This window comes from Martes martes (assembly GCF_963455335.1).
Source record: "Martes martes genome assembly, chromosome: 1".
NCBI classification, from domain to species: Eukaryota; Metazoa; Chordata; class Mammalia; order Carnivora; family Mustelidae; genus Martes; species Martes martes.
This window is the reverse complement of record NC_137888.1, coordinates 117,517,660-117,543,591: the sequence shown is the minus strand read 5'-3', so window position 1 is coordinate 117,543,591 and position 25,932 is coordinate 117,517,660. Positions and strand designations below refer to the sequence as shown.

The window sequence follows — 25,932 nt, the reverse complement described above, 5'->3', positions numbered from 1 at the left end:
GTAAGTAAGGAAAATTAAATAACCATAATTTTTGTAACACAAAAATTATCCCAATAATAACCAAGGAAACCCTAAAAAATTATAATACTCATTTACAAATTAGTTTATTTACATTGATTTTTTAAAGTGTCAATTCTTTGTGAACAAAAACATAATGTTAAAATATTATTAAAAAACCAAAGATAAGATGAAACTGGAATTATTACTTCTCATATGGAATATAATTAACTCTCATTTAAAAACATACAAATGGTCCACAAAAAGCCAGTTCATATTTTGAAATTTCCGTCTTATTCAATCACACAATTATTCTTATCTCCTATCTAGAATGCATGCATGCCCAGAGTTACACCAGACACCAGTACAATGTAGAGTTATGCCCACACATAAAACAAATGATTTTTAACCTGATTAGCAAACTGAGATTTGCTATCAGAGTCATTCAGAGAATACCTCAAAAAGTGGCTGCAAAGGAGCCCAGTGAACATAACTGCAGTAACTATATTAAGTTTTAACAATTTATGAAGTATGTTTGTGAGACTGAGGAGAAGTCGATTTAGCAAGTCAACTCATTCAAAAACACGAGCTTCTACTAACGTAGAGTGATGTTTTATTTGGGCCAATTTATTCTCAATTAGAAAATTAGGAACTGTAAAGGCAGGACAGGACATTTTATCTGCTCTTTTCAATCCATGAATTAGAAACAGATTAAACTGGCCACATAATACAAGATTTTCAGTATTGTTCTGAAAATATTAATATTAAAATGCTACAATGTACTACTGGAATTATTAAACATCTTAAGTGCAAATAATTTATTAAACAAACAGATCTTTGAAAATATACTCAGAATTTATAACCTCATTTTAATTAACTACATAACAAAATTCTGTTTATGTGACAGATGCCTAGTAAAATAGCATGTATCTATTCTCTAGCACCCTCCTGAACTGGTTAGGACTGACTTCCCAAAAACTTAGGTGTCTGTTATTCTGATTTATAACCAAAGCAAGCATTTATATAGTGCTTAAAACTTCATAAAGCATATATCCATATACTATTATTTTCAAAGCTAATATAACCTGACTGGAGATCATGTAGGTTCACAAAAATTAAGGAATCTGAACTCCCTGTCTAGATAAGATGGCGCAGATCTGTTTTCCTCTGCTCCTCCTCACTAAGCACAATTATAAACCATGGAAATAATACAAGAGACAACCAGAGGGAAACTGAGAAAATGGTAAGAAGGCGGTGAACCAGTCTGGGACCAGAAGACAAGAAACAAAAGAGCTGCAGGGTGTTTTGAGTTCCCATACCCAAGAGAAAAAGGCAACCCAGACTGGCATTTCCCGACCACCAACTTAGCAACAGAAGGCAGACCAGAAAGTCACATTCTTCCCCCAAATTAAACAGGAGTACCTCTACAATATAAAGGGGAAATCCAACTGGAAGTCCAGCCAATAACAATGACCAGGGGAAGAAATTCTTCCTTACCCACTTGGCCTGAGACTGTTTTCTGCCCAGAGATAGAGACAAGTAGGCAAAACTGAGGAACCCAACCAGAGCAAGCAACTCAGTTTGGACCAAGCCTCTCCTCTCTCACCCAGAGACGGGAGGACAGAGAGAAGAATGGGGAGGCATGGGATGAACAGTAGGAGGATCTTACCACAATTCTCTCCTTCCATCTTGCAATATCCAGAAGCCCAGCATGGGGAAAACCCTTTTGCTCCCCCAGGCAGCATCAACAAGGGCTAAATGGGAGCCCAACAGCAACAGATAAATTAAGGTGACCACAAAGACTCTGAAAATTAAATTGCCAATGGAAACACAGCTTACAAAAGTGGGCCCAAATCTGTATGCTAAATCTAAATAGGGTCTACTAAAATAAAAATGTAAATAGGGCCCAGAGACTCCTAATAGATAAAACAGAAAAGACTCAAGAAGTAACAACATGAGTGAGGAAAAGATCATCAACTAAGGCCAATGCAGAGATGAATCAGACACTGGAATTATCTGACAAGGATTTTTAAAAACCATAATAAAAATGTGTCAGCAATCAATTATAAATATTCCCAAAACAAGTGAGAAAATGGAAAATCTCAGCAAAGACACAGAATTTATCTTAAAAAAAAAAAAAAGAAGCAAAAGAAAATTATAGAGCTAAAAAAATACAGTAACAAAAATTTGAACTCACTGGATAAACTCAATACAAACACGGAGATGATAGGTAAGAGAACAACTGAACTTGAGGACAGAGAAATAGAATTCACCCAATGTGAACGAGAGAGAGACAAGAGAAAAAAAAATTAAGTCTGGGGCAACTGTAGACCAATAACAAAAGATCCAACGTTCATATCACTGGAGTCGCAGAAAGAAAGGGGAGGTGCTGAAGAGTATTTGAAAAAATGATGGCTTAAAACTGATCAAATGCGGTAAATACAAACTTACAGATCCAAAAAACTGAGCAAACCCAAGACAGGACATACACAAAGAAATTTACACTAAGATACACCATAATTAAATGTTCAAAATTAAAAACAAAGAAAAAACTGGGAAGGCAACACACAGAAACAACATACTATTTATAATTGCACAACAATTCAAATGACACCAGATCTCTGAAATCAAAGAGACCAAGAAAAGTGGCAACAGTATTTTTTGAATACTGCCAACCAAGAATTCTATATCCAATGAAACTATTCTTCAGGAATTATTAAACATCCATTTAACAATCCATTTAAACTGTGACAACAAAATACTACAGAATGGGTGGCTTACGCACAACAAAAACTTATTTCTCACAGTTCTGGAGGCTAGAAGTCCAAGATCAGGATGTCGGTATGGTTGGGTGAGGGCTCTCTTCCAGGTAACAGACTTGTCTTTGTATCCTCACAGGACAGAAAAGGGCAAGAGAGCTCCTCTCTGGCTTCTTTTGTAACAGCACCAATTCCATTCATGAGGGCTCCTCCCTCATGACCTCATCACCTCCCAAAGGCCCCAACTTCCAGTAGGATTTCAGCATATGAATTTTAGGGAAATACATTCAGACCACAGAAGAAACAAAGGGGCCATTTTCAAAAAGCATTCCCCAAAAAAGAAAAACTAAAATAATGTGTCACCAGCAGCCATACTTATAACACAGACTGGATGAAGAAAACATTCCAAACAGGAAGAAAAGAAATATAGGTATACACAACAGATTATCCTTTCCATTAGTTTTATAAATCATACTTGATGACTGAAACAAAAATGACAACACTATTTCATACCCAAGACAATTATCTTTAAAAGTTGAGAAGGTGGGGTCCCTGGGTGGCTCAGCCAGTTAAGTTGCCTGCCTTCAGCTCAGGTCAGGTTCCTGGGGTCCTGGGACCAAGCCCCATGTCAGGCTCCCTGCTCAGTGAGGAGCCTGATTCTCTCCTCTCTCTCCTTCTCTATCTCTCAAATAAATAAATAAAATCTTTTAAAAAAATTAAATAAAAAATAAAAGTTAAGAAGGTCTAAAGGGTAAAAAAGAGGTGAAGTTAACACACTTAGGTTGAAATTGTAAAATGCTGATACCAGCAGAACATTACAAATCATATACAGCATACTGCAAAATAACTACAACCACCACGTAAAATCTACACTAAGAGACTCAAAAACATTACAAATAAATCTTCTGCACATTATAAAAGATGGGAAACCTAAAGAATGTTCCAGTAATCTGCAGGAAGGCAAGAAAAGAGAAGCAAAATCCAAGAATCAGAGAAAAGCAAAAACAAAAACAAAAACCAGCAGACATGAGTGGTGACCAATCAATAATTACCTTAAATGCAAATAGTCTAAATAAACTAACCGGAACACTGGCAGAGCAGATTCTTTTAAATGGCCCAACTGTATGTTCCTAGCAAGAAATCTGATAACATATGTTGAAAATAAAGGAATGAAAAAGCCATAACAGTATCTTTTTTTAGAAAAGCAGAGCGGCTATATTAATAACACAATCAACCAACAGAATCTAACTGATACACAGTTGATCCTTGAACAACTCCCTCACATAGTCAAAAGTCCACGTATAACTTTTGACTCCCCCCAAACTTCACTACTAAAGCCTAGCTGTTGACCAGAAGCCTTACCGATAATATAAACAATCCATCAACACACATTCTATATACTACCTTATATACTGCATTCTTATATAAAATTAGAGGAAAATGTTAGAGAAAATCATAAAGAAAACACATTTAAGTACTGTATTGTAAAAAAATCCACATATAAGCAGACAAGCGCAATTCAAACCCGCATGGTTCAAATGTCAACTGTACATAGAATACTCCACCCAATGACAGCAGAATATACCCATGGAACTTTTCAAGCACCCATGGAATATTCACCAAGATACACCATATCCTGAGCCACAAAACAAACCTCAACAAATTTAAAAGAATTAAAATAATACAGAGTGCAGTCTGTGACCATAATGGATCTAGTAATCAGTAACAGAATGACAACAGGGAACACACGGGAAGGGGGGAAAAAAACACTTCTAAAAAGACCATGGGTGAAAGAGGAAATCTCAAAGAAAAATTTAACATACACAAATACATAAGAATGAATGAAAATAAAAACATGTCAAAATCTGTGAGATGCACTGAAGCAGTAGTTAGAAGGAAATTTATAACACTAAATGCTTACATTAGAAATGAAGAAAGGGGGTGGGGGATTGTGGGGGAGGGAAGGAAAAAATGAAACAAGATGGAATCGGGAGGGAGACCAACCATAAGAGACTCTCGATCTCACAAAACAAACTGAGGACTGCTGGGAAGTGGGGGGGGGGGGGGGTTAGGGAGAAGGTGGTTGGGTTATGGACACTGGGGAGAGTATGTGCTATGGTGAGTGTTGTGAAATGTGTAAGCCTGATGATTCACAGACCCGTACCCCTGGGGCAAATAATACATTGTATGTTAATAAATATAATTAAAAAAAAAAAGAAATGAAGATCTCAAATCGATTACCTAACTACCACCACAAGAAACTTAAAAAAAGAAAAACATAAACTCAAAGCAAGCAGTAGGTAGGAAATAATAGAGAACAGAAATGAATGCGACTGAAACAGGAAAATGGAGAAAATCAATAAAGCAAATTTTTATGTCTCTAATATGACTAACCAATAGAAACAGAGAAGACACAAATCACCAAGATAAGGATTTTAAAAAGGTTATCACTGGGCCACTTGGGGGGCTCAGTCAGATGAGCATCCAATTCTTGGTTTCAGCTCAGGTCATGACCTCAGGTCATGGGAACTGGGATGGGCCCCAAGCTGGGTGCAGAGCCGGCTTAAGATTCTCTCTCTCCCTTTCTCTCTCTGGCCCTCCCCAGCACCCCTCCCAACCCCCCCCACCTCCCACACACATGCGTTTTTTCACACTTTTTCACTCTCTTTAAAAAAAAGAAGTGGAAAATTGGTTTAACATTCAAAAATCAAGTAATATAAATATCATACCCTATCAACACAATAGAGGACAAAATCTTTATTTTTTTTTCTAGATCATCTCAGCAGATGAAAAAAAAACATGACAAAATCCAACCCCTTAGCAATAGAAGGAATAGAAGGAATATAAGAAAATTTCCTCAACCCGATAAAGGCCATCTACAAAAAAATCTAACATTATACTGAATGGTGAAACACTGAATGCTTTCTCCCTACAACCAGAAACAAGACAAAGCTGTCTACTCTTGCTTTTTTTTTTTTTAAGACTTTATTTATTTATTTGACAGAGAAAGAGAGCACAAGCGGGGGCAGTCAGCAAGCAAAGCAGGTAGAGGGAGAACCAGACTCCTCATTGCACAAGGAACCTGATGTGGGACTTGATCCCAGGGCGCTGAGATCATGACCTCGGCCAAAGGCAGAAGCTTAACCGACTGAGCCACCCAGGCACCCTACCAGCACTTCTTTTATTAAAACACTGTACTAGACAGTCTAACAAGGAAAATTAGGTGAGAAATTTAAATAAAAAGCATTCACAATGGAAAGGAAGCAATAAACTGAACCTCTATTTACAGATGACAGGATCTTATATACTAAAACTAAAGAATATACTAAAAAAAAAAAAAAAAATGGGACCAGGGAGGGAGACAAACCATAACAGACTCTTAATCTCAATAAACAAACTGAGGGTTGCTGGGGTGTGGGGAGAGGGACATGGTGGCTGGGTTATGGACATCGGGGTGGGTATGTGCTATGGTGAGTGCTGTGAAATGTGTAAGCCTGATGATTCACAGACCTGTACCCCTGGGGCAAATAATACATTAATTATATGTTTAAAAAAAAGAATATACTAAAAAAACTATGGTTACATGAATCAAGACAGTGGGGTAGTGACAGAGGGACAGACACATAGATCAATGCAAGAGAGAATACAAAACTAGACCAACATAAATATGCCCAAGAGATAATATAATTCAGTGAAAGAAAGACTGTCTTTTCAACAAATAGTGCTGAAATACCTGGATATCCAAAGGCAAAAAAAAGTCTTCACCTAAACCTCACAACTTCATATAACAACTCAAAGTGGATCATGAATTTAATGTCAACATAAAACTACAGAACTTTAGATGAAAACACAGGTGACATCCTTCAGGACCTAAAGAAAAGGGTTCCTAGACTTGGAACCAAAAACATGATCAATAAAAGAAATCAGACTTCAGGATGCCTGAGTGGCTCAGTCAGTTAAGCATCTGCCTTCAGCTCAGGTCATGATCCCACTGTCTGGGGATTGAGCCCCACATCTGACTCCTTGCTCAGCAGGAAGCCTGCTTCTCCCTCTGCCTGAGACTCCCTGCTCCCCGCTCCCCCTGCTTGTGTGTGCATGCGCGTGAACCTGCCCTCTCTGTCAAATAAATAAATAAAATCTTTAAAAAAAAAAAAAAAGTAACCAGACTTCATCAAAATTAAAAACATTTCCCCTGAGCAAGAACTTGTGAAGAAGATGAAAAGATAAACTGCAGACTGAGAAAATGTTTGCAAATCATGTATTTGACAAAGTCTTATATCTGGAATATATAAAGAACTCTCAAAACTTAACAGTAAAAAAATACATATATTCTGATTAGAAAATGAAAAAAAGGCACGAACAGACAGCAAAAAAGTACATATGAAGATGTTCAATATCATTAACCATTAGGGAAATGCAAATTAAAGCTACAATAAGGTATCACTGCATATATATTAGAATAGCTAAAATAAAAAATGACAATAACAAACATTAGCAAGCATGAACAACAAGTAGATCTCTCACACACAGCTGATGAGAATATAAAACAGAATAGCCACCCTGGAAAAACAGTTTGGAATGTTCTTATAAAACTAAACTTGCCCTTGCCATACAACCTAAAAGGCTCACTCTTGGGCATCCATCTCAATACACAACTGTATACAAAAATCCCATATGTGAATGTTCATAATCAACTTGTTTCTTAATAGCGAACAGTTAATATACCCAAAGTCCTTCAACACATTAGTTTTGAGTCACTGAAATATGTATTAATATATCATTCTTGAAATGACAAATCTATAGAGATGGAAAATAAGACTGCGATGAGACAGGGAGGACTTCTGGGGTGGGATGCAAATATAAAGGAGCAGCAAGAGGGATTTTCTTTGTGGTGAGGGAACAATTCAGTACCTTCACTGCGGTGGTAGTTATATGAACTAATATATGAGAGAAAACTGCAAAGAACCATAAACACACACAAATGAATTCATGTTAAACAAATGGTGCAAAGTGAATAAATGTGGCAGTTAAGAGTAATGTACCAATGTCAATTCAATGTCAGTAAGAGTAATCTACCAATATCAATTTCCTGGCTTTATAAAATTTGTCACCATTTGGGAAGCTGGGTAAAGGATACACAAGACTGTACTAATTTTGCAACTTCTTGTGAATCTATAATTATTTCAAAATAAAATTTGTTAACAAATAATATGAAAGGGGAGAAACAGGGTAGAGGTATAGATGAAACAAGAATGGCCATTAAATGCTAATTGTTGAAGCTAAATCGTAGTTATATGGAGAGTCATAATACTATTTAATTATTTTTCCCCCATATAAAAAGTTAATAAGGGGCGGCTGGGTGGGCTCAGTCAGATAAGTCTGCCTTCAGCTCAGGTCATGACCCAAGGGTCCTGGGATTGAGCCCCATATCACATAGGGCTCCATGTGCGGAGGGGAGCCTGCTTCCCCTCTCTCTCTGCCTGCCTCTGCCTACTTGTGATCTCTCTTCCTCTCTGTGTCAAATAAATAAATATGAATAATTTTCAACTTAAAAAAAAAAGTAACACTACCGAAAAAAATTTTAAAGATTAAAAAGAACCCTATTGATACTTCTTCATGGAAATACACTGCTTAATTTGAAAATATTTCATCTAAATACCCAACTTGTATTTCATCCAATTAATTTCACCTGAAAGTTCCAATATCTTTTTCTACAGTTAAACCGAAAGGATCTTGCTAGAACAGATTTACTATTAGCACAGTAACTCGCCATTATAGTGATCAGTCATCACACAATTCAAGACACCCAAAGATGTTTTAACAGTTCCAGCTGGGTTTGTTTTTGCACTGTAGCCTAATGTATCATAATTAACTTTGAACTGTTCTCTTTTAAAATCGAATGTAGTCTTTTTAAAATTTTCAAACACTTTTTTAAATAGCAGATGCTGCCAAATTTACACAAGTTACAAAACCATGCTGGTGAATTTAACAAACACATGGGCATCTGAAAAAGTAACAATAATTCACTAAATACTGAGATTTTTCACCATGCAATTATTTTTTAATTATTTAAATATATCTGTATGCCCAAGAAAAATGACCAATACTGTTTCCCTCAGTACTGAAATTAATTTTAATTCAGTAAATTATAGTAGAAACAAGAGACCTGAGCTCTGCATTATCTGTGAGAACTTGGGTAAGTCACCATCTCTCTGAAACTCCATTTCCCCATCTACATACTAAAAGTTAAACTTGTTAATCCTGCAGCTCCAAAATCCCATGTATTGGTGATCTAAAATATACTTCATAACTTTTGACCCATGATCATTCTAATGACAACTTGGAAAAAGATTCGTAACAATGTGACAGAGATTTCAATCACATTATAAATAACTTTTATAGATTTAAATTATTTGGGAGAACGTTATTCTTGATAATATGAGGTTGGGGTTTCTCAACATCACATTACTGATATTTTGCACTGGATAATTCTTTGTTGTAGGGCTAGTATGTGCACGGTAGGAGGTTCAGCATCTACCCACTAGATACCAATAGAATCCCCCAGCATGGCAACCAAAAAGGTCTCCAGACATTGCCAAAATCACCCCCAGTGGTGAACTACTGTATTAAATTAAAAACGTCCAGGTTCTTTGGAGATGGGAAGGAGGAAAAAGAAAATACTATTTTTGCTTTTGTGAGATAGGAGGAAAGGCGTAAGAGATGTTAAGGAACGAACAAAACAAAAAAGTTCAATTGCAATTCATATACTATGAAAAGAAAAAGTACTCTTTTCTTAAAGTCCTACCAAAACACGTGTTAACCAAACATTGCTGTATGTAGCTAATGCAGTAATAGTAATGATATGTATAACAGTAGAGAGCGCCGAGGAAAGCCCACATGTATTCCATCTGTACTTTTCTAAGCATTATAAAAAGTGCCCAAGGTTTTTAAATCAGAGGTTAATGAAGTTAACATAATTCCTCTTCTCCCTTGCATTTGTGAGAAGGCTAAACAGTCTCAAGTTACCTGCTATTCTCCAGCCATAGAGAATATCCACATGAAAAACAGTTAATTACAATAAGCATCTATCTATTTGAATCAAGTGTAAATGTGCTACAAATGACACGAAAAGTTAACACTGAGGAATATCCTAAAGTCCCTTTTGTATTCAAAGAAAGGCCAAAGACCATGTGAAGAAACATTTAAATGTTGCAACAGAAAATTAAACGTTCACACATTCACTTTTTGGCTCTTTAAATACTCACTACAAAATCAACTCAGCCATATTTTCCACCAAACAGAAAATTACCCAGTTTCCTTAGTCTATTCTTGGATAGGTCACCAGACTGGGAATAAGAGACCCAGAGTCTATTCCCAGTTGCAAAACAGACTGGTAATCTCAAGCAAATTATTCACTCAGGTTAAGGTTCTGAACCCGTATCATGCTGACAATACTGAAAATCAGCCCAGAAACAAGCACGACAAACCCAGGACTTCCTCCTGCACCCAAAGGACAACTGCAAACATATTTTTAGATATATTAAATCTAAAAATCTGAATAGGATTTTATTTATAGCAACATTTAACATAGTTGAAATTTCAAAACTGCGTGGTGCCTTTACCACTGCCCCCTATAAAAGTAATGAAATGCTTTTTTAAAATCATGCTATGCCCAGTTTTGCAAAACTATATGCAAAGTATATAATAATTATGTAAAACAAAAAAAAGCTCTTTTTAATTCAAGTTCTTGGGAAGGGCTTTAACTTTTGCATTTCCTAATAACTCTAGCTTTTAGTCTAGTACACAAGAAGTTCTGTTCCTGACGCCGTAAAATGTGCTCCAGAACGTCTGCAAAGCAAAAGTTTACCCCGTATCCTAATTACGGAGAGGCCTTAGGACAGTTCTTACCACTAAACATGCAGGCTTTACTAGCGCAACCAATATACGATCCTGGTGTTCATTTTTTGCTCTCATTTGTCTGGTGGACCAAATTACCCGTCTGACCTTACGGCACACCATAAGACGGTAAACAAAACCCGGTCCAACAGAACATTTGAAAAAAGCAGGATTAGGAAAGAACGGGAGGGGGACTGTCAATTAACATTCGCCGGTCCCCGCTGACAGGCAGACACTTGTTGGCCGCGGACAAGCCACTCACAAAGTTTGCCATCTCGCCGCGAGCAGGGGCCCTGCCTGCGCCGCGGGCCTCGACCCGGAAGACCGGTGCTGGAGGCCCCGCCACGGGCCGAGGCACCCCGGCAGGCAAAGCCCCAGCTTCTCGGCGCTCCTCCGCCGCCCCTCTGCACAAGGGCGCACTCACGCACGCGCGCGCACTCTCACACACGTACACACACAACAAAAGGAAGCCGTGCGAGCCGCGTGCGGAGGTCCACTGGGGGCGCTCGGGAAAGCCCCTCCTCCCGGCCCCCACCGCACGGCCCGCGCGGCCTGCTCACTTACTGGAGCGCCCTCGGAGAGGCCCGGGTGCGCGGAGCGCCGCGCCGACCGCCCGCCGAGCTCTGCTCGGCCGCGCTCGCGGGGGGCGGCGACGGCGGCGGCTCGGGGCCCACCACCGCGCAGCCCCGCGCCGCTGCTCCGCCCACCGCCCGGCCGAGAGCCGGCTAAAGCCCGCCTGTGCGGCCGTGTGAGCCGGCCCGGAGCTCGCGTCTGCCCTGGCTTCTCAAGAAATCTAACTCTTAACACTGATATTCCCACCCCCACAAACCAAGGGACGTTTAAGCCCCCTCCCTTACTGACCACTCATCAAAAATAGTACCCAACACAACACTCCTCACGATAAAAAAATTTTTCTGTAACCTCTTCCTTAACCCTTCGGCTTACTGATTCTCCACACCTTAACTTACCCGTTTTAGTCTTCCTTTACCTTCCTGCTTCTACCCCCCAAAATAATCTTCCCTAAACCATCTCTCCAATCTTGAAACTTACTTTTCTAGTACAAACATGCGTCCTTATAACTTCCTTCCATTACATCTCCCGCTTACCTACTCAAAACCTCTCCACAAATTAACTTTTAGATATGTATCAGCTCCCACCAAATCAACTCACAACTTTCTGAAACTGCATTTTGTGTGTTCCCTCATTCCCTCCAAAAGAATGCTCTCCAACTTAACACACAGATTTGCCCCAAACTGCCCTCAAATTTTGTGAACCAATTCCAGAGAGGCCATCAGAGTCACTAAAAATATCCATTTCCCAAGCACACCCCCAATAACTTGACAATGATCTTTCCAAAACATTCTCTTACCAATTCACTGGACTCACTCTTAAGACTACTATGCCCATTTCCCCAAAGACTCTAATTATAGAACTTAATGGAATTAACACAGTATGTCTATCATTAAATGTATCTACACATGCAGGTGTGCATGTGTTGACAAATGCACATATATAGGACCCTACAAAACATTAGGTTGTGTATTTCATTCTAATCCCCCAGATACTGGCTCTTCTCAAATTTAAAAGGAAAACTCCTTGATGCCAACCAAGATTTTCAGGCATCCAACCCCTATCTTGTGAAGTCACTTATCTGTTAAATTAATATAATTACCATTAAAACATTCTCTCTCCATTTCCACTACAATCAGACCCAACAGCTTCCATAAGATCCACTGTTCATCTACCGCACACAACCCACTCAAATAAGGCATGCCCGCGGGTCCTGGAAACAACTCTAGACCAAATCAGGCAGGCTATAGCAAAGATGTGAGATTGGCAAAGTGACCTCCCTGGGCCCTCTTAGGCTTTTCAAAGCTGTGGGACTCCACAGGTCCTTCATTAATAAATTTCGAGACTGACTTAATGCAGAAGGGGGCAGGGGGGAAGTGACGAATGACCTGGGGTTAGATTCTGGAAGTAAAGCTGCACTTGGCAGAGACCACAGCAAGGCACTGACAGAGACTCTCAAAAACCAGTCAGGTAAGCACTGAGAGTCAGACCTTTGATAGTACAAGGGAAAAGCTGATAGACAACAAAGACTGACAAAATAGAATACTACTACAAAACTGGAAAAACAAAAGTTTAAGAGCAAAAACAAAGCCAAAGAATAAAGGGCCTGGTCTAGATCTTAAATATCATCAATGGAAGATGATGATGGTTTCAAGCACTGAGATTTAAAAAAAAATCAAAACAAAACAAAATAGTTTAACTATATTTAGTTTTTGAAACTGGCAATACAGCTCCTTTGGACACATTCAATAAATGATAACTAAAACAAGACAAGAAAGCATATTTAGAACTGTGCATCTGGGACTTACCTCTATATAGGTAGTTAAGTGAAATGAGAAAACACACCAACCAGCCTCCTAAGAACACTAAGAAATATATGAGATAAAAGCCATTATAGAGAAAAAAGAAAAAACTACAGAGGCCATTTTAGATTCCTCAGGACCTCTCCTTCCTATCATCCATCCCATTCTTCCCACTTTTTACCTGAACCTCTTTATGTATATATATGTCACTAGTTTGTTTGTTTTTTTATATGTATACAAATTACCACTACACACTGATGTGGTTTTGAGGAACTCATGTAGAGGTCAGATGTCAGTATCTCTATTATGCTGTTTTTTTCAATACTTATTGCATGATGCACCATTTTTATAAACATCATGGCTGGCAAGGACTGTCCTTATGTGCAGAGAGAAGGAATAGGCTCCTGGCATTAGTTATTTCCTAGATAGCATTATGTTTTCCCAGTATTTTCTCTGCTACAAGTTACTTAACTCTCCTCTTCTCCTTACTTGCATTCCTATTCAGGTCAACCCCAACCTCTTCATTCATTTCTGTTCTACGCTTTTACTAGCTTCTATCAGCTTATTAATGTTCTTCTGTCAACAAAATGCCCTGTGTCCTTTGCATTTCATATTAGTATTCCTCTACCTTTTTTGTCCTTGCATATGAATGGCTAGGATTTTGCAAGTATAACTTATAAAGAACTTTAAAGAACAGGTAAATGTAACAAAATTGTCTATCTCCATTGCACATCATAAATCAGATACTATCATCTCTTTCCTGGATTTTTGTGACTGCCCCTTCATCTTTTCCCGAGCTTGGCTCTTTTTGGACAACCTATTTCTCTTGTGACTTAGCTATCCATTCTCCTACTCCTTCAGCTTGCTAAAAGGACCAATTGCTTCTTGCTCCAAAGGGCCAGTCATATTACTAAAAAATCTCTTTGCAATTTACATTACTCACTTAAACCATTCCATATACAACATTCACCAAGTTCCAAAATACCCTCCCCTCTTCCTTCCCAAAGACTTCAATTCTACTTTGTACCACAGTCAGCCATTATTCTCGGTAACTTCAACAATGATGCTGAAGTACTTTCTACACCCTGACCTTCCTCAACTCCTAAAGCCTTCAGCTGCACTTCAGCCACCCACACATATATAATGAAAATAGGTCACCAATTGGAAGTGCTGCACCATTAGGATTCTAACTTCAGAGACCTCCTTTTTTCTTTTCTTTTTTTTTAACCACAACTACTTTATCATTCTATGCTTGCTCTTTACCTCCTTTTGGCTTCCCTAGTCTCCCTGCACAATTTAAATCTGTCCATCAGCCATTTAATATTGCCCTCTCCAGAATATCATGACCTTCCATTATATTTACCATGCACCTCCCCAATGACAGACAATCTTCACCATCTGTTTTCTTCACACCCACACACTGGATGTTAAGTACCACCAGAAAGCTATGAAGTCTTCCACAACTGATTTATTCTAAATACAATTCTCTGTCTCATTGACTAACCCTAGTCATTTTCATATTTAAATCTTTAATCCCATCAAAAATCAATCTCTCCCATAAAATTCCTTCAAATCACACCTTCTCCACCTGTAATCAAATCCTCTTTACAGCTTCTAAAATGCTGTATCTTCATCCATCTGTTACTTCTTGCCTCCAGTTTTGGAAAAAGAGCTGTTCCTCCTTCCTAAAATAAACTTAATACAATTCCTACATTCAATGTTTCCATATTCTCCCAACCCACTCAGTCCTTTACTCCCATGCACTGTGCTCTCTGATCTGCTCTCCTGAAGACCAAAAAAAAATTTTATGTACCAAATCCTATGACCTACCATCCAAGTCCTTATCCCCTCTTTGGCAATGACACTTGAACTACCACTGAGAGTTTATGTCACTGTACCACAGGATTCTACTGTGGTCTCTCTAGTTGCTGCTTCTATCTCCAACAATACTGGTCCTCTTCATAGCCCAAATAGCGGGTATTTTCCCAAATTCAGTCTTTCTCTAATTCTCTCCCCTTTGGCATTTCATCCCTTAACATTGTTTCTATATTTTCATTCCTCAGCAACCCTCAGCTCCCAAAAACAATCTTTAAACCATCCCCCACTGCTACAATCTAATTTATTCCTTAGGAACTAGAATATATAATGATTTCTTTTCACCTATATTCTTCAATTATTGCTTCAATTAATACCTCAATTATCAGTCCAAATAATTTCATTGCCATTAGCACCCTACCAAATCCAGAATTAGTAGCTTCAATTATCAACTCTAGGTACATATTCCCAAATCTCTGTAGACCTCCTTCCTCAGCTGAATTCAGTATTCCTAACTCTAGCTAAGTAATTCCCCTTGCCTACTTCCACTGGTGCCCCACACACTGGTCATATGTCTTAAAACCGAAGTAATTATTCTTCCTCACCAAAATAGTTCTGCTAACTGATCCAATAATTTTTATTAATGGCACTACCATTCTCAAGTTACCCAAGAAAAGCCCCAGAGTTTCCCTTTTTTCTCTTTTCCTCCAGTTTCCCAAAAGCCATTTGCCATCAAATCCCTCAATTCTTTCTTCTACGTATCTGCTTTCTCTTATTCCCGTTACCACCACAGCAACTTAGGTTCTCAATACTTCACACTTTATTATAGCTTTCTGACTTGTCTCCTAGTCACTAGGTTCTCTTCATTGCAAAAACAAAACATAAAAAAAACAGGTCACCACATATGTATTCTTAAACCACCTCATTTCCCCACTCAAAACTCATCAGTGGTTCCCCACTACACACTGAGTCTAGTTAAAAGTCCTTAGACTTCCAAAAAACAGAAACTAGCCAATAGCCCAACAATCGTGAAATGAACAAATACACTGTGATATGTTCATAATGGAATCCCACAGAGAAGTGAAAAAGAATGAACTACTGCTATATGCATCATGGATGAATCTCACAGACATGGTAAGCATAAGAAGCCGGACACAGATGTATGATTCCACTAATAAGAAACTCAAAAACATAAAATTACTCTGCCGTAAGAGAGATCAGAAGAGTACAGCTGACCCTTGAACAATGCAGAGGTTGCAGAGTCAACCTCTCCCCACAGTGGTCAAAAATCGAGGTATAACTTTTGACTCCCAGAAACTTTACCAACAGCCTACTGTTGACCAGAAGGCTTACCAATTACAAACTGTAGATTAACACGTATTTTGTATGTCATATGTCATATATACTGCATTCTTACAAAGAAGTAGGCTAGAGAAAGGAAAATGTTAAGAAAATCATAAAGAAAACACAGTACTATACTGTAATTATCAAAAAGAATTATACTTGTAAGTAGATCTGTGCAATTCACACCCATGTTGTTCAAGAGTCACTGTAATTACTTTTCATTGAACGGGACATCAACTTGAAGGTGACAAATTAGGGAGTCTCCTGGCATGTTGGAAATGTTGAACTGGATGGTGGTTACATAAAATGTCTACCTTCAAAAATTCATTGATCTGTGACCTCAAGATTTGGGCACTTTATGTACGTAAAGTCGAATCTCAATCAATATTTAAAAATCCAGGGCACCTGGGTGGCTCAGTTGGTTGGGCAACTGCCTTCGGCTCAGGTCATGATCCCGGAGTACCAGGATAGAGTCCCGCATCGGGCTCCCAGCTCCACAGGGAGTCTGCTTCTCCTCTCTCATGCTCTCTTTCACTGTCTCTCTCTCAAATAGATAAATAAAAAAAATCTTAAAAAAAAAAATATTTAAAAATCCATTTAGTCTAGATTTTTAGATGTTTCCTCTACTTCACAGCCTTATTTTCCTCCATTCAAAATATGAACCCTAAATTCCAGCTAATCTAGACTACCAACCCCTAAACACATCCACAACTTTTCTGTCATTCATATCATACTCCCTCTTTTTGGAATACTAACCCTCACCATTTGCCTACTATAATCCTATTCATCCTTCAAGGCCTAAACTACACACCAACTTCTCTACAAAGTTGAATCTGCCATAGTACTTCTGTCATAGACAGATGCATACACATTTTTGTCCCTTGATAAACTCCTAAAAAAAAATGAACTGTGTCATACATAAACATGTATCCTTCACACTGCCTACCATGAAACACTGCACACAGTAAGTATACAAAAATACTCCCCAAAGAAATGCTTGCAGTCCCTCAAAAGCACCCTTCAATCCCACCCCTCCTTCTCAAACCTATCCATTACTGCCTCTACTTACAATTCATTCAATTTACATATTTAATCATTCAATAAAAAAAACTGAGGACCTACTATCTGCAAGAAACTGCAACTACTTACCCTAATGTACCCCACTAAACTACCCCAACATGTATTCCAGTTTCAGTTGCTGCCTTTTGAATTTTACCACAGCTCTAAATTTCCAGTCATCCTCCCCTCCTCTTGCCATCTAATCGCATTCTACCCCCTCATTTCTAATCCTGCTATCAATCCAATTCAAGTCCTTAAGTTTTTCCAGTAGAGTCCTAACTGGGTCTGTCACCCCCCAATCTTACTCTACCACCACACTGGCGCCAATCTACTCTGTACAGTATAGCTATCATCAGATTAAGATATTTAATATACAGGCCTTTATTCCATTCTCTACTCAAAAAAGTTGAGTAACTACATATTATGATGTGTGAACGTACTTTAATCCTATGTTAACATACTTTAATCCTCAAATCCTCGCCTCAGCCCTTGCCAGAAGGTATAATAATTACCAATTTATTTTTTCTTTTTTTTTTTATTTTATTTATTTACTTGTCAGAGAGAGAGTGAGAGAGCACAAGCAGGGAGAAGCAGGCTCCCTGGTTGAGCAGGGAGCCCAATTCAGGGCTTGATCCAGGGCTCCGGGATCATGACCTGAGCTTAAGGCAGAGGTTTAACTGGCTGAGACACCCATGTATCCCAATAAATTATCAATTTCTTTTTTTTTTAAGAGTTTATATATTTGACAGAGAGAGACAGCCCAAGAGAGGGAACACATATGTTGTGGGGACTGAGAGAGGTGAGAGAAGGAGAAGCAGGCTTCCCGCCCAGCAGGGAGCCTGATGCAGGGCTCCATCCCAACGGCCCTGGGATCATGCCCTGAGCCGAAGGCAGACGCTTAACAAACTGAGCCACCCAGGCACCCCAATAATTATCAATTTCTTGAAGAGAAAATAAGAGTCTCAGAAAGGAAGCAATTCTCTCCAGAATCACAGCACATGTAAAACGGAAGGGCCAAGACTAAAACCCAGCTTCTGTTTGCTTACTTAGCACACTACATCATATCAAACACAAACTACTTAGCTTAGCTTTCAAGGCCATCCATTTTCCACCCAACCCCACTGACCCTTCCTACCCTTTATCATATTATGCCCTATTCATGAACTCTCTGTGTACCAAACTACAAGCTGTGATCAATTATTTAGTTAGTCATGAAATCAGTTTGTGAGTGACAGCCATCTTTTTTTGGCCAAATGGAAGAGAATGGAAAATGTATGAGTGCATCCAACATAGTAAGGGATATGGCTACTGAAGCATTTTGTTTTATACTTACACACAAACATACAAATCATATAGTAGCTGAAGATATGACATGTATTTCTTACTGTGGATCACAGTAAAAAAAAAAAAAAAAAAATTAAACACTAACTCGCTATTCCCCACACGTCTTTGGCTTCTCACCTTCAAGTCTTTGCTTTTGCTAATCCCTCAGATTGGAAGGCTCTCTTTCCAGTAACTCCTACCAATAAGAATCCTATCTATCCCTTCAAAGACTAGCTAAAAAGCCACTTGTATGCCATTAAAAATGTAGTCCCAGGTTTCCCTCTAGTCAAATGTTTTTCCCTAACTTTTAACTTCAGTAACATTCTGTATTTTTTAAGATATGCTGAACATAGTGTAGTTATTTGTACACAAGTCCAGCTTCACTACTAGAATATAAATCCCAAAGGATTCATTCCTAACTACATCTAACAATGCTTTTACATACAAATGTTCATTATCTGTTGACTAAACTCACCCCATCATTTTCTGAAAATTGCTATAAATCCACATCATAAACAATTTCTACTACATTCTAAACTTTGATTTACTATTATCCTTCAAATTGTCTATCTTCCTCCCCAAAATAACCATTTCAAATAATCCTTTAAACTTTCAATCTTTTCTTGCTTTCTGCTAAACATAACCTATCATGTATCAATAATCTTTTTCTTCTTTCAGAATCATGCTTTCTGTGGGATAACACCCTTCCTTCTCCATCTGGTTATCTTCCACTTTACTCCTAGTTCTCTAGCATTCATAATAATAGATCTTATATTCTTTAAACAGATTTTTCTTTCATTTTCTCTTTAACTAGACTTCCTCAAATATTTCAATTCATATTACAGTATAAGTATCTGTCAGCCCCAATAAATCCTTTGCAGAAAAAAAGGCAGGTTATGAATAAACTGAAACAATCAGAAACATATAGACTATTTAGAGCTTCTAAATTATCTGATACTTTCATTCATTCATTTATTCAACAAGCATGTGTCTACTAGACATATGCCCTCAATTCTCTGACTATTCTATTCTGTAATTCAGAAAGCAGCTTTGAGAAAAGCACGCAGGAAAATGCCAGGATAGCAGAGCCAAGTTGACTCATGCTCTTCACTCACAGAGACCAAGTAATTTGTGGGGTACAGGCTCATAAAAGGAAAAACTGAAAGTTACACTAGACATAGATGGAAACAGACCCCCCCCCTTGTTCCAGGGAGCTCAGAATCTACCCAGCAAAGGAGAATTTGAAGAAGAACAAACCAGTAGGAGTAGCTAAAATGAAATAGGCAGAAAGCATTCAGACAAAAATAGATCCAGACTCTAGGTTCATTCTAGGGCTGCAAGAGAAATTTGGAGCACTTTAGTTCCTCTCCTGAGATCCCTAAGGAATCCTTTCAAATATCTAGCTAAAATATGGTACACTTAAATCCTTTCCCCTAACCTTAGCCAATATTCATTTCTCCACTCCCTGAACTCCTACAGCATTTACTGTCCATAGAACTCATTTGGGATCTTAATCATAAAAGGTCTTCTTCACAGTAATTAAAGTGTTTGTTAACAAATATACCTAGAATTTATTTACATATTAAAATCAGTGAGGTCCTAAGGGCACCTAGGTGGCTCAGTTGATTAAAATCAGTGAGGCCCTCTTTAAAATAGTTGCCTTGGGAGGCTACCACTCACCCATTTATTCACTGCATCCATCCATCCATCTGATGCACTTAACCAACACTTACCTAGTGTTCGACTACATACAAGTGAAGCTATCATCATTGTTCAACATATTTCCAACTTCATCACAGGGAGTGTTTTCCAAAGTCAGTTAATAAGTCAACCAAGAAAGCCATTCCTATTTCTGTGACTAAGTGAATTTAAACCAAAACTATTCTTTATTCACTCTATTTGCTCTTGTCGGAGCTGATGGATCTTCAGCATTTCTAAAAATCAAATCTTTCAAACTAAAAAGCTTTGTCACCAATGAGACTATTCAGAATAACATTATGCCTTGTACTATTTGTAACTGCCATCCTGAAGGGACTATGAACTCTGAGGATGGAGACCACGTTTAAACCACCTTTACAACCCAGTCCCCCCAAAGCACACAACAGGTACTTAGTAAACAGAAAAATTGTATAGAATGTGCTGGAGGCTCAGAAGGGAATTCAGAAAAGGTGATCCAAAAAAGTTCTGAATGCTACTACTGAAAATGACTACCAAAATACAAAAATTCTCATTCGGAGGTATATTTTTGATACCTGTTTTACAAAATCAACTTTCTGAAATCCTACACTGTTACTAAATTACTTCATAAATGTCCTTCTCCTCCTAAAAAAATATAAATACTATAAATTCCTTGAGGGAATAAATTTCACCTAACACTTTTTTACTACCATGCCAAAAATGAATTAAATCAGACAGAGTCTTAAAACAGCTAAAAAATCTCTAAGCAGTCATTTAGGTAAGAAAATCCAAATTAAACCAGCCACTAACTCCAAATCCAGACTTAAAATTTACTCAGATTTGGGCACCTAGATGGCTCAGTCAGTTAAGTATCCAACTCTTGATTTCGGCTCCAGTCACGATCTCAGGGTTACGAGATCGAGCCCCACATGAGCCCTGTTTAAGATTATCTCTCTCCCTCTCCCTCTGTCCCTCCTCCCCCACAACCCCTTCCCTGCTCATGCCCTAAAATAACAATAATAATAACAATAATAATAATAATATACTCAGTTTAAACTAGCCTCAGATTAGAAGAGAACCTTTGGTCCCACCGCTTCAATGCTTTAGCAAGACTGTACCAATCCCATTCTATTCCATTCTGTCTTCTTCCCTTAAATCCAAAGGCTTCCCCAGTCAGATATCCCTTTTGTCCATCACTCTCTCAAACACACACACACAATTTTTGTCTACAGACTCCCATGGTACTCAGCAATTTGACACAGTCCCACTATTATCACTGACAGTGAACACTACTTTCTATCAGTCATTCAACAGGTATTTATTAAACACTTAAAAATCAAACTGTTTAGAGTTCCCCGGAGATTAAGGAAAAGTCTTGGCTCCAGAGTAGGCTCCAGTCAAGCCATCCTTTGCAAAACAAAGAGAGAATAATTCCCATAAGCAAATACAAGATTTAGCAGTATATAATCTGCATGTGAATGCTGTTCTTATTCAAAATAAAGATTCTCAAGACATGAGGTTACTTAAAGAAGACTTCTGCAAAAGGGAGCAAGTTCTTTCTATTCTCCCCATCCGCCTACTGACTTAGCGATGTTAAATCTCATACACAAATTTCAAAAACCGGAATTTTACAAATCAATCCTAATATATGGGCAGCATACTTTTTTCTACCACATTCCCAGGATATTAGTGACTTAAATATGCAAATTTCCTTGTAACTGCCACAATCTGCCCCACCACTATAAATTTAAATCTCCTTCACATCAACTATACCCAAACATCCTCAGAATTCTTTACCCTCTCTTCAGCCTCCTACAAATTTATCACCACCTCCATCACACCCTCACCTTCATCTTCTTCCCCCTTTTATCACAATTCCCTATCCCTTCTTCCCTCCACAAAAAAGAAACATATTATCCACAACAATTCATTCCTTCCTAAAAACTCTTGTTAAGAATTGCTACAGAAGCCTGGAAAGAACAGTCAAGGGTCCTTTTTACTCCATTCCCAGATTCCCCACTCTAAAACTCTCCAGAAAACTGTCAAAGAACACTGCACAACTGACCTGGTAACTAATTCCAAGATGAACAACTATCATTGCCAAGCAACTCCTCCTCTCTAACTAGCAACCCTTATGTTGCAAAGATGTTGTTTCCCACAACCTAGTGTTTCTCACAGGTCCATCCATTAAACTTCCCTTTACCTTCTCACCCAGTCTAATTCCAGTCTAATTCTAAATGCTTTCTCTTTAAGAATATGAAAGATATAAAGACAGCTAATAAAAAAGCTAAAACAATAACTACCAAAGGTTTGAAAGGAGGAGAACGGGGATAATGTCAGGGACACAAATCCTTTCCATTCATGAAAGTCTTCTGAGTCCTTCATAATGTCATTTTAATCAATCAAGAAATAACAGTACATGTATATTATTTGCAGACCTGAAGAAAAGCATGATAAGAACTACAAAACTTAATGCTTACAGTAGGAGCCTCTGGAAAGCTGGACTGCAATGGACAGGTGAGACAGGGGCTACTGCTTTTCACTAGATGCTCCCTCAGGACAATTTCACTTTTTAATTATGCACGTGTTATTTCATACAATTTTAAAGGGAAGAAAAATAATGACATACTATATTTAAGTCCATTAAACCTACAGAAATTAAGTGATAATATACAGTGCAGATGAGAGTAAAGAAAACAGACTCTCTCATTCTGTGATAACAATAAAAATGGGTACACCCTACTATGTAATATACTGAAGCCCTTGAAAAGAAAGAGTAAATCTAAGTGCACTGACATAAAAGTTTTCCAAATTAAAAAAAAAAAAAATCCTGGATTATTTCCATTAAAAATTTTTAATAAAAGTCCCTCTCATATCTAATGCCAAATTCTCATCCTCCTTTAGATATATTTGCTAAACAAATGAATGACTGAATTTTCCCATCCCTCTCCCAACTTTCTTTCCGTCTTCCCCATTAATCCTTCCACCCTCTACTTCCATAAAAAGATTGTTTATACTACCCTCTCCTCAGTTAAACTATATTACAATGTGATGTGTACATTGTAATATTCTTTCTTAATAATAAAAAGTGAATAATTTTCAGGTAAATCTTAAGAGTACGGTTCTAGCCTGCATTTCCCTCTTGAAAATCTTGTCTGGTGGGAGCTCAGCAAATCCAACAGGCCTTGGTTCATTTCCTGATATGGAAATGCTAAAATTCCCTCTAACCTGGCTCTAGAATCATCCAGTCTCTTCAGGTTCCCCTAGACCTCAAGACAACCAACCAGTCCTGACCTCCTTGCAACCTAAGACCAAAACAGATATTCTCAATCCTCCATTCTGCAGGCCCACATTTTGCAGGCTGATGCATTTTCTTCAATACCACAATGCCTCAGTGAGAGTATACATTCAGGAACCATGAATAGCAAAAGATCTCCCACCAGCTCCAGAGTTAGGAACCAATCCCATCAGACTAATTTGGGCTCCAAATGGAGCCTCCAAAGAAAGGCCACCGTGCACGGACTCCCCCCACCATTAATTATAACCCTGTGTACTGCAACCCAGGGTTAATAATATGGCATCAGTTCTCCTGGACCAGATAAGCTGGGCAGTGGAGAAGAAAACCGCCAAGTCAAGTAATTTCCATTCCAGCATTAGTGTTCACCCAGCCTCTACTAAATGACAATACTTCAAATTTGCTAAAACCTAAACTCATGGCTTAGGGGATCCCTGTAGGTCAGGCGTTTTCTTACCGTCTGTTTCAGAAATTCTCATATTCAATAGTGCAGGTCTAAAACGTCTCAGACACAAACTACGGACTAAGGTCTAATTCTCAGTGACCCCAAACACTGCGGGACCGCACTTACCAGATGTCATCTACAGAAGAGCCCAAACAGGTTCAGAACTAGGCCATCCTGGCCCATCTGGAATAACTCTTTAGTCCTTGGGCCAACATTTATTAATTCTACTACATCTGTCTATTCTATCATGCATTCTCTTCATAGTCTCTAGAATTTAGCACTTCCTCTGGCTTCAAACGCGATCCTTTCTATTCGCGGAAACTCCTTGTATCCCCGCTTTCCTTTCCTTAGAAACGCTTCAGTTCTTTCCATAACGAAATACCTAATGTATCTGCACAATGAACGCCCCCCGGACTCCTCAAGGCTCCTCCACCGCCACCCTCTGCATTCCTCCACCTACCCGGCATCTTTCCCTCCGGCCTCTCTCTCCCTGCACACACTCCCACTACGTTCCCCGCAAGGATTCCCTTTTCTCCAACCCCTGCCCTTCCCTTCTCCCGAAGAACACACTCCGGCAGCAACAGTGACTGAGGCCTGCGGTGCATAAAGCACTGCACCAGGCACGACGGACAGAGAACTGGTGTCTCCCTAGCCTTTTCACACCCACACCCAGCACCCCCCCGGCCTCCCCCTGCAAACCTCCCACCTCCTTCCCTACCTCTGACACCCGCCTCAGGCCTCGGAGGCCGCCTTCTCGCCTCCGCCACCCCCGTCATTATCTTTTCTCAACCCCCCAACCCACCATCCGCGCCCTGCTTCCTCCCGTCCCCCCAGCCAGCTCCTGCGCTTCCCTCGGCCTCGGCCGCTCCCCTGGCTACCCCCAGCCTCGCCACGGCTCACTCCCCCCGGGGTCAGGCCGTTACCGCCGCGCGCTCCCCCCGCGCGCCGCACCCCCTCCCCCGCCCTCCCCCGGGCCCGGGCCTGCCAGGCCCAGCGCTTTACCGCGGGCGGGCGCCGAGTCGCGCGGTCACTGACTGCAAGCGGCGGCAGCTCCAACCTTTCTAGGGGCCTTGAGAGGAGGGGAAGGGGGGGAGGGGAGAGAACTTTTGCTGTGGCAGCTTCGGCAACAGCTCCCACCCCTGCGCCTTTCTCCTCTTCCTCCCCCTCCTCCTCCTCCTCTTCCTCCTTCTCTTCCTCCTCCCAGAGCAGTCGAGACGCAGACATGCCGCGGCTAGAGCGCCGCCGCGGTCGCCGCCACTGCCGGCGCGGTGCATTGTGGGAAGCCTCGCTCACGGGAAGCGCTCCGCGGCGCCCGCCCTCCCTGGCCGGGGGACCAGGCTGGGAAGACCCAGCGTGGCTTCGATTCCGGCGCCTGCGTGTCACTGGCCCAGCGTGGCCGGGGAAGCTGGCAGGGAGCCACGGGTCCCCCCGGGATAGGCATGGGAGAAAGCAATTCGGGAAATACGGGCCCTGAGGAAATCTCTTCGACAGGGGGTCAAGCCTTCAGCAGTTACCAGTGCCTAGCGCCCTGAGAAGTGGAGGACTCGGGGGTCGGGTGCGTTTCAGGCCCGGGCAAAAGGAAGGGGCGGGAACCTAGGTGAAGGACCTGTCTACCAGAATCCCTTGGCTTTTTCGTTTCTGGTCTCTTATCTGCCCTCCCCCACCACCTCCAGTCGTTGACCTCTATTACCCCCAAATGCCACCTCTTTCGGAAGCAGCCCTCCTGGGCTCTTGAAACCAGCAAACCTTGTTAGTGTCTGCAAACTGAGAAGCAGGATGTGAGTCTAAAGAAAGACTCTGTTCCTGGACCCTGTTGCTCAAGGTCTTACAGATAATCTCCCTCTCGCTTCACCTGGGGCCCAAACCTACCTCTTTATGGTAAAGACTTAGGAATGATCTATATACATCAGAGCTAGAATCACCATGGAGGCCCTTTAAGTGACCTTAGCC

At 39.9% G+C, this 25,932-nt stretch overlaps 1 protein-coding gene across 4 annotated transcripts in view; it reads right to left on the bottom strand.

Annotated features, from left to right (window-relative positions):
* ZNF148 (zinc finger protein 148) overlaps positions 1-25,193 on the bottom strand; it is a 117,522-nt gene extending 92,329 nt beyond the window's left edge. Inside the window, exon 1 of one of the 4 annotated variants that reach the window (XM_080799877.1) lies at positions 24,985-25,193. The gene's annotated coding sequence lies outside the window, so the exon portion shown is untranslated. Of the gene's footprint in view, positions 1-10,664; positions 10,759-11,216; positions 11,354-24,984 lie in introns of those variants that run through there. The other 3 variants (XM_080799880.1, XM_080799878.1, XM_080799879.1) reach the window with 3 other exon arrangements.
* Between the last annotated feature and the right edge of the window lie 739 nt (positions 25,194-25,932).